Source organism: Piliocolobus tephrosceles, chromosome 4 (assembly GCF_002776525.5).
Source record: "Piliocolobus tephrosceles isolate RC106 chromosome 4, ASM277652v3, whole genome shotgun sequence".
NCBI lineage: Eukaryota > Metazoa > Chordata > Mammalia > Primates > Cercopithecidae > Piliocolobus > Piliocolobus tephrosceles.
Genome location: NC_045437.1, coordinates 170065189 through 170074586, shown reverse-complemented (window position 1 = coordinate 170074586; position 9398 = coordinate 170065189).

Genomic DNA, 9398 nt, shown 5'->3' with positions numbered 1-9398 from the left:
AAAACAAGGCTCTTTAGCACCCCCCCCCACCCCACACCACCACCAAAATCATACTAGCTCACCAGCAATGGATCCAAACCAAGAAGAAATCCTTGATTTAACCTGAAAAAGAATTCAGAAGGTCAATTATTAAGCTAATCGAGGAGGTACCAGAGAAAGGAGAAGTACAACTTAAGGAAATTAAAAAAAAAAAAAAAAAAAAATAGAAGATATGAGGGTAGAAATCTACAGTGAAATAGATGGCATAAATAAAAAACAATCACAACTTCAGGAAATAAAGGACACACTTAGAGAAATGCAAAACGTTCTGGGAAGTTTCAGCAATAGAATCGAACAAGCAGAAGAAAGAACCTCAGAGCTGGAAGACAAAGTTTTTGATTTAACCCAATCCAACAAAGACAAAGAAAAAAGAACAAAGCCCCCCAGAAGTTTGGGATTGTGTTAAACAACCAAACCTAAGAATAATTGGCATTCTTGAGGAAGAAGAGAAATCTAAAAGTTGGGGAAACATATTTGGGACTTAATTAAACTAAAGAGCTTTTGCATGGCAAAAGGAACAGTCAGTAGAGTAAACAGACAACCTGAAGAATGTGAGAAAATCTTAACAATCTATACATCCAACAAAGGACTAATATCCAGAATCTACAAGGAACTCAAACAAATTAGCAAGAAAAAACAAACAATCCCATCAAAAAGTGGGCTAAGGACATGAATAGACAATTCTCAAAGGAAGAGATACAATGGCCAACAAACATATGAAAAAATGCTCAACATCACTAACGATCAGGGAAATGCATATCAAATCCACAATGTGATACCACCTTACTCCTGCAAGAATGGCCGTAATAAAAAAATAAAAAAAAAATAGATGTTGGCTTGGGTGTGGTAAACAGGGAACACTTTTACACTGCTGGTGGGAATGTAAACTAGTACAACCACTATGGAAAACAGTATGAAGATTCCTTGAAGAACTAAAAGTAGAACTACCATTTGACCCAGAAATCCACTACTGGGTATCTACCCAGAGGAAAATAAGTCATTATACAAAAAATATACTTGCACACACGTGTTCATAGCAGCACAATTTGCAATTGCAAAAATGTGGAACCAACCCAAATGCTCATCAAATAACGAGTGGATAAAGATACTGTGGTATGTATATATGATGGAATACTACTCAGCCATAAAAAGGAATGAATTAAGGGCATTCACAGCAACCTGGTTTATACTGGAGACTATTAATCTAAGTGAAGTAACTCAGGAATGGAAAACCAAACATCATATGGTCTCACTTATAAGTAGGATAAGTGAGCTATGGGGATGCAAAGGCATAAGAATAACACAATGGACTTTGGGGACTCGGGGAAAGGGTGGGAGGGGGGTGAGGCATAAAAGACTACAAGTAGGGTGCAATGTATACTGCTTGATGATGGTTGTACCTAAATCTCACAAATCACCACTAAAGAATTTATTCATGTAACCAACCACCACCTATTCCCCAATAACCTATGGAAATAAAATGTTGAAAAAAGAACTTACTCATGTAGCCAAATACTACCTGTTCTCCAAAAACCTATGGAAATTTAAAAAAAAAAAAACTGACTTAAAAAAATTTTTGGCATACTGTAATGTGAGTATGAACAACTTTTATTTTATCATGACACTTCAGACACTCTGTTTCATTCTTTAATCGTTGTAATAGAGAAGATGCACCTAGTAGGCCATCTGTTGTTCACTCTTTTTTAAAAAAATATTTTTATTGGAAAAGATACTAACCTGAAATATGTGCATGCATTTTTTCCTTTTTCTTTTATTATTTCAGTTTTGTTTCACTACATTGGCATTGTTCTAAGCACTGAGGGTTTCTTTCTTTTTCTCTCTCTTTTGCTTTAAAAAGTTGTAGAGGGTGGGTGTGGTGGCTCATGCTTGTGATCCCAACACTTTGAGAAGACGAAGCAGGAAGATCACTTGAGTCCAGCAGTTTGGGACCAGCCTGGGTAACGCAGTGACACTTCATCTCTATGAAAAATCAAAAAATTAGCTGGGTGTGGTGTCACACACTTTTAGTCCCAGCTACTCAGGAGGCTGGGGTGGGAGGATTGCTTGAGCCTGGGAGGTTGAGGCTACAGTGAGCTGTGATTGCATCACTGCATTCCAGCCTAGGAGACAGAATGAGAGCCTGTATCAAAAAAATATTTTAAAAATGTAGAAATGAATTACTCTATAAGCATATAAAGGAAGTGTGAACATTTAAATGGAAAAATATATAAAAGTTCAGCCTTAATTGTGTTTTAAACCAATATTACTAAAATATACTTATCTATACTTAAGTCTGAAAGATTAGCAAGCTGATAGAGATATTTTAAAATTAATGATTTTAGCATTACAGATTTCTGTTTTTTCAAATCAAGATGTGAATACAAAATAAAGAAAAATGATGAGTGATATTGGATTCCCATCAAATATGCTCATATTCAGACTTAAAGTTATATGAAATGCAAATTTCATACCAATTAAAATGATCATATTCAGAAAACAACATATCCTGAGATTATATGCTTCATATTTTAATACTTGTTCATGCAATACATTTGGAGTATATAATCATGACATTGTCAAGTTTTTGTGCATAGAAAGAAATAATCTATTATCTAACATGACAAATGGCCGATAACCATTCCTGTGTCTTCCCCTAGTAAAAGCAATATTCATTCCTTTGACTTGGTAATCATCATTCAATGATTTACCATTTCTTTGTGCTTTTTGAGGCCCATAGCAAATTGCAAACCTCATATTTTCAGGAGAAACAGTTGGAATAAATTTTGAGGAGCAGGCTGATATGCCACGCAACAAATGAGAAAACTACATCAGGGTTTATAGAGGGCCTGTCTTCAGTGTTGAAATGGTTTTTCCTTCATTCTTATGGGAGCCGCATTCTAATCTTCAAGCTGGAACCGTTCAGCTTGTTTTCTCTTGGTATTTGAATGGAAAAGTAGAGGGAGCCAGGATTTAAATTAAATAGCAGAGCACTCTTGGGATGGGGGCCTAAGTGCTATTCATAGGGAGTTGCTTTTATTCTCTGCTTTGCTCCTTCTTGGATGAGTTAGACTGGGGTGTGTACCTCAGTTCTCCATTCTATAAACAGAATGCAATCACTCATTTACAGAGCCTTGTTAATGCCTATGCACATTTCCAAGCAAGTATTGAAATCATCACCCGAAGCTTTTCAGTATGATCCTTTTCCCTAAATCTGTGTTGATGGTGTGGCTTGTTATAAGTACCCCTCTATTTTGAAAATGAACAATATTTGAAAGATTATTATTGTGGAAAGAATTGGCACCAAAAATCAAGTACCAGTCTTTCTTATTCCAAAAACATTGGAACTTCTTGACAATCTAGGTCCATGAGTGAAAGCAGCCTACAGGAAAGGGAGTTTGAAACGGGCAGGAATATTTAACTAGCACACCCAATAAGTCAGAAATTACAATAACCCTGGCTGAATTTCCTTATAAATGAAAAGTCCTGCAATTTTTGCTATGAATTAAGGGTGAATAGATTCAAAAGTCATTTATAACAATTCGTATCTACCCCCAACACACCTTTGTCAGGACTGTAGGCTGAGCCTTGGATAACAGTGATGGATGATAACTGAATGAAATTGCTCTTGAGGCAGTTAGAAGTTAGAAAATTGGTCACTAGCCAGCTTATATTAGGCAAAAATCGTGTAATCATTATGAACCTTACTTCTTCCTCTTTAAGGTGGGGTATGTTCTCTCATAAAATTACAATATTAAATAATTTTAATATAACATATGTTTAGTACTGTTAGTGGCCTCTAGTAAGAATTAAAATCAGTATTATGTTGTTATGATGGTTAATATATCTATCACCCTAAACATTAAGTGAATGAGTTAATATGAACCAGTAGACACATTTGTAAATTTCAGGACATTTTATTTCTTTTCTTACCTTTTTTTTTGTTTTGAGGTGGAGTTTCACTCTTGAGTGCAATGGCTTAATCTCGGCTCACCACAACCACCGCCTCCTGCGTTCAAGCGATTCTCCTGCCTCAGTCTCCCAAGTGGCTGGAATCACAGGCATGCACTACCATACCCAGCTAATTTTTGTATTTTTATTAGAGATGGGGTTTCACCATGTTGGCCAGGCTGGTCTGGAACTCCTGACCTCAGGTGATCCGCCTGCCTTGGCCTCCCAAAGTGCTGGGATTACAGGTGGGAGCTACTATGCCTGGCCCAGATATTTTATTTCCAAAAATGTTTCATTACTTTTACTTTTCTTGGCTCAATTGCCTTCTTTTGCCACTTTCCTTAAAAGGTATGACTACTTAATTTTCTCTGGTTCCCTTACTTAGTGAATTGCTTAGTGAATTATGCCAATTATTGCTCACTAGGACAAAAGTGAAAATGCTTATCTATGCTATGCTGTGATCAACTCTGTTTTCACAAAGTGATGATGAACGGACTGATGAACTCTTCCTAATCTGGTAAGGCCACTGATGGTTGTAAGAGGGGAGATGTCAGTGATTCTGAACTCTGCTGCTTGTGAAAATCACCCGCCTGGGCTCCATAACTAAAGATTCTGATTTAATGGATCAGGTTAGGACCTGTCCTGGGTGGGTGCTAAAAGCTCTCCAAGTGCGTTTAACATGCAACCAAGATTGAGACTCACTAGGTTGACTGTATGGAAGCTTTGGTTTTGCAGAGTTGCTCTTAACAAGGTCTAAATTGTTGTGAATCTATCCATGTTTTCATCAAGGGTAGTAACTAGCACTTGTGAGTTAACCTCGTTTGTTTTTTAGGTTGCTTTAGTTTAGTTCAACTCATGCACTGAAGATTTCAAGTTCAACTGTAACTTTTAGGGAAATTTTATTCCCCTTTTACTGTCTATGTTATGGCTCATATGTGAAAGGCTCCTACTTCAAATGTGAGAGTTAATTGGACTCATTTGCAACTATTGAGTGCATTGCCCAGATTTAGACAAGCAGTATAAGTGAACCCCAGTTAGTGTGGGCATGAGTTTGGCATCCTTTTTTTCTGTCTTTCTAATGTTACTGAAATTTTTTAGAAATACCTGCTATTGTATTTTTACTCTTTAGTTAGTGATATTTATATCAAGCACAGGTAATATCACATTTAGTAACTGATAAATCCACAGATGAAGAGAACATGTGAGCTTCCCTTAAGGGAGGCTACTAGGTGCAGCCCACGTTACACCTTTCTGACTGTCCTATATTGGTCCATCTGCCTCCACATCTTGTTCCTACTGCCAGGGCTCTTCGTTCCACTCTGGAACTTTGAGAAGGGCCCTTCCTCAAGGACAAACTTGAATGCTTCCTCCTCCATAAACCTTTTCCACTTCTGACTATCCCCGTCTCTGTGATCCCATCTTCCTTTTCATTCCTGTTTTCACCCACCTCATGATCCAGTTACTCAAGGCTGCTGTTTATATTTTTTTTACGTCTGCATCTTGTCTTTATAACTAGCTTTAAACTATTTCAGGTTTAGGGAAATCCTATTGGCTTTACAAATAAAGTCCTGTATTACTTGATAAATGTGTGATGGTGGTGGTGAAGTAGAAATCACTTTTGAGAAAGAGAATAGACATGGTCTGGAGATAGTAAGGAAGACAACAGAGAAAGCAGAACTTGAACAGACATAGAGGATTTGGTAGAATTTAGTTTGTTGGAGGAGAAATCCTTCTATAAAGTGCTATTTTTGGTCAGGCATGGATATTCTATGTATGTGTGTGTGTGTGTGGCCTGTGTGTGTTTACAAACATATACATAATATGTACCTGTAGTACCAACTGAATTCCTAGATCATCTTACTTCTTAATACATGACTTCAGAATCTTCCCTGATATATACCAATTTTACATATCTGATATATACCAGTGTTTCAATTTCCAGTCTCCAAGTGAGGGCAAAACATATGTCTTTGAAACTTACTTCTAAATGCCAAGTAAAGGAATGCACACATTATTCTGATTCATATACACCCTTAACTGGAGTGAACTCTAAAGGTTGTTCCATATCGTTTTTTAATAACATGATTGGGGAAGAAGGAATACTAACGTTATCTTATAACCTTAGCACTTGCTATTTAAAAATTTGTAGCCAAATGTCCTCCCATATGCATTTTGAACTAGGAATATTGTATTGGAATAGAGCGTCAGTGATCTTATTCATTTGAAAAGTCTGTTTGGTGTTGCATGTGAAATTAAAAGCTTTTAAAGTTAACTGTGTAACAGAGATGCAACTGGAACTCTTGTCAGCAGTCCTAGCTCTGACAGCTACCTTAACTGCATAATTGGAACATGGTGATATAAGAGGAGGGATAGTAAAATTAGCCATTAACCTGTTTTAATTATTATGGCATTGATGTCAAGTCAATGCCACACAAAATCATCTTCTTTTGCTCGTTGGGTTTGGGGGACTAGATTTTTCTGTCCAGCAAGACATTTATTTATTCCAAATTTAAAGCTTACTTTTAGGTTGAGGGCCTTCATGTAGACGCAATTTTTTTCTTCTCCTGAGGACTACTCAGCTTTCTTACAACATACATGACCTGGCATCCAGCCTTCCACCTAAATTTCCCTTTGATTTTGTATTCAGCTTTAGCCGACTCCCACAGTAAATTCAGTGTGCCCAATTACTTTTCATAATGAAGCTCATGTAAATCGGAGTAGAGCAGAGGTTTTATTAATGAGACTGATCTATTATTAAGGTCGCTTCGATTATCTTTTCTGAATAATGAGATAAAAGTCAGAAATAATATAAGTTCTGTGGTCAACAGGCTTGATGAAGAAAATGAAGCTTGGAAAATTTATATTTCTCATTTTTTTTTTTTTTTTGCTTTTGGCAAGGCAGAGTAATTTATTTCAAGTCCTATTCTAGTATTGTATAATTTCTGCTAGAAAAATTCAGATCTTCTAAAGGTATATCAGTCATACATATTGAAAATTTTATTTATGTGCAATACGGAGCTGAATGGTGGTATCCTTTGGAATCCATGTATAGCAGGTTTTCTTGACTACTCATGTTTTCATATCTTATTTTCTGTTTTATCTTCTTAATCTTCTTATCTGTTTTATGAATATGCTTATGATTATCATGAATGTACCTGGATTTTTAGTATACAGAACATGGTCAATGTGTCAGTACTCAGCTCACCTTTTTTTTTTTTAACTTAAATAGTAGGATTATTAATGGTTAATACTTCCTGTGGTTTCACAGGAAAAAGAATAAACAGCAAGGTAATACAGTTTCACAGTGAGGTGGGGCCCTTCTAAATGCGCCTCAACCTGTGCCAGCTACTTGCTCTGTCTACTTTATAATCACCATTGTTTTGAGCGGATATCTCAAAACCTTCATCAGTGATCTTATTAATTTATGTGCTTCCTGTGAATTATTTCCATGTTTTCTTGTATTTCTGACTATAATATTTTTAAGCAGAAAGAATTAAAACACATTCAGAGATGAATCAGGCAATCCACATTAAATAAATGACATTGCACAGAGCACTGGTATGTAGACAGAAGTAGAGGATAATTAGAGTAAAACTCAGATGGGCTTCCTGAGTTCGTGAATGAAGGTTATATATTGGATCATGTAAAGAGACATGATTTTGTCAGCTTCAGATGGGGAGGAGGCCAGGTTAGCACTGGCCTTAGATCGGAGAGGAAGGCGATTGAAGAGTGTGGAGTGCTGTGTGGCATACCAGATACCAATATTTCTATTTGCAAGTGACAGAAAATCAATTCAAACTGACTTAATTAAAAAGAAAATCTGCTGACTTACAAATTGGCTTAATTAAAACAAATTATGGGCTTACATAATTGAAATCCAGAGAAGGCATCTCTAAAGGCAAGCACATAATTGTATCAGAAATGTCTCTTTCTTCACCTCTTGATTGTGCTTTCCTGTGTTGGTTTCATCCTCAGCTGAGCTCTCCTCAGAAGTTTCTGAGCTGTATTCGCCTTGTTTACCAACCCTAATGGAAAACGAGCAGCTTTTCTAACAATTTGCACTAGTTTCTGGACTAATATTTGTAAGTTCAACTTAATTCATTAGTCCTTTGTGAGCTAAACGCTATAGTCAGACGATGCAATGATGTGACTGCTCAGGCTGGAGTCGTGTGCCCATTTTTGAGCTTAGAACGGAATTGGCCCCACCCATCCAGACCACAAGGACTGAGGGAGTGGGGAAGGGAAGCTCTCCAAGAGAAACTTGGGAACTGATAACAGATAATTGGGCAATAGAGGAAATAGGCCAATAAGCTGAAAAGCAATTAAGAGGGCTGATGGCATATGGTTACAAATAATATCAGGATGGAGAGTGGTCTTTAAGGGAGTAAGGGCTTCAGGGAAAATATAAACCAGGCATTGGGTCCTTTATAGGAGAATCTCAGGAAAAAATTATTCAGGAAATTATAATGCTAATACCGGGTTGATGGTTATTAAGATAATGAATAGCTAAATCAAAGAACATATTTTCATGCAAATGTCTTAAATAATTAGAAAAATATGAGGAGGATTGATCAAACTAAAGGATTTTCAAAGTTTTTGAGGAGAGACTTTTAGGTCCAAATTATTTGTTCTTAGCAAGAGTGGGTGTATTTGTGAAAACAGAAAACATCCTTACGAGACAACGTTTGTTTTTCAGTCTCTACTTATTTATGTGCCAATCAATACAATTGTAATGCAGGCACAAGTGGCTTCATTTTGCCAGTGAAATACTGCATGTTTGTCCAGAGTAACTTAATTTGTCATAGAGAGAAAAAACGTATTGTTACCAAGTCCCATGAACTTGAACTATTGACAACAACTTGTCACTCTTGAACTATAGACAAAAATCTGGTCACAAGGGATTGACTTGGTTAACATTTCAAAATTAAATATTGTTTGTGGATTTATTCTTGTTTTCTTCAATTCCTTTAATTATTTTCTAAATAGTAAAAAAGGAATTTTATACCTAGGTGTAGAAAGACAAATGAGGTACAGCTTTGGATTTTTGACAATTTTTGTTTCTAAGAAATAAGTTTGCCAGACAATTTGACACGTGTGCCAGGAAAGTCAGTGCAACAGAATCCAAATCAGAAATTATTTATTAAAGATAGGCGCTGCAGAGTATAAAACAAATAGAGCCTTTCCTGCTTTCAAGTGATTTTCAATCTAACACAGAAAAAAATGCTGTATAGCCAAGTACACACATGATTCTAATGTGTCATAAGTTCTATAAGAGCAGTATAAGTCAAATATTATAGAGGTTCAGACGGGGAGGAGATCATTTGGTTGGGGGAAGAAAAGAGAGGAAGGACTGTGTAGGAAGTGACACTGACACGTATGCCGTACAATTTTTTTTAACAGATCTAATTACT